Source organism: Lupinus angustifolius, chromosome LG13 (genome assembly GCF_001865875.1).
Source record: "Lupinus angustifolius cultivar Tanjil chromosome LG13, LupAngTanjil_v1.0, whole genome shotgun sequence".
In the NCBI taxonomy this organism is placed as follows: domain Eukaryota; kingdom Viridiplantae; phylum Streptophyta; class Magnoliopsida; order Fabales; family Fabaceae; genus Lupinus; species Lupinus angustifolius.
Window position 1 is genome coordinate 7,346,618 of NC_032021.1, and position 276 is coordinate 7,346,893.

Genomic DNA, 276 nt, shown 5'->3' on the forward strand with positions numbered 1-276 from the left:
CCCTATAGCTAAGGGAGACAAGTTTAGTCTCGAACAGTGCCCCAACAATGACCTTGAAATATACGAGATGCAAAAGATTCCTTATGCATCTGCAGTAGGAAGTCTAATGTATGCTCAAGTTTGCACACGTCCCGACATAACATTTGTTGTGAGAGTTTTGGGCAGACATTTGAGTAATCCTGGAATGCATCATTAGAAGGCAGTCAAACGTGTTATACGTTACTTGAAGAGAACAAAGGAGTACATGCTCACTTATCGGAGGTCTGAGAATTTAGA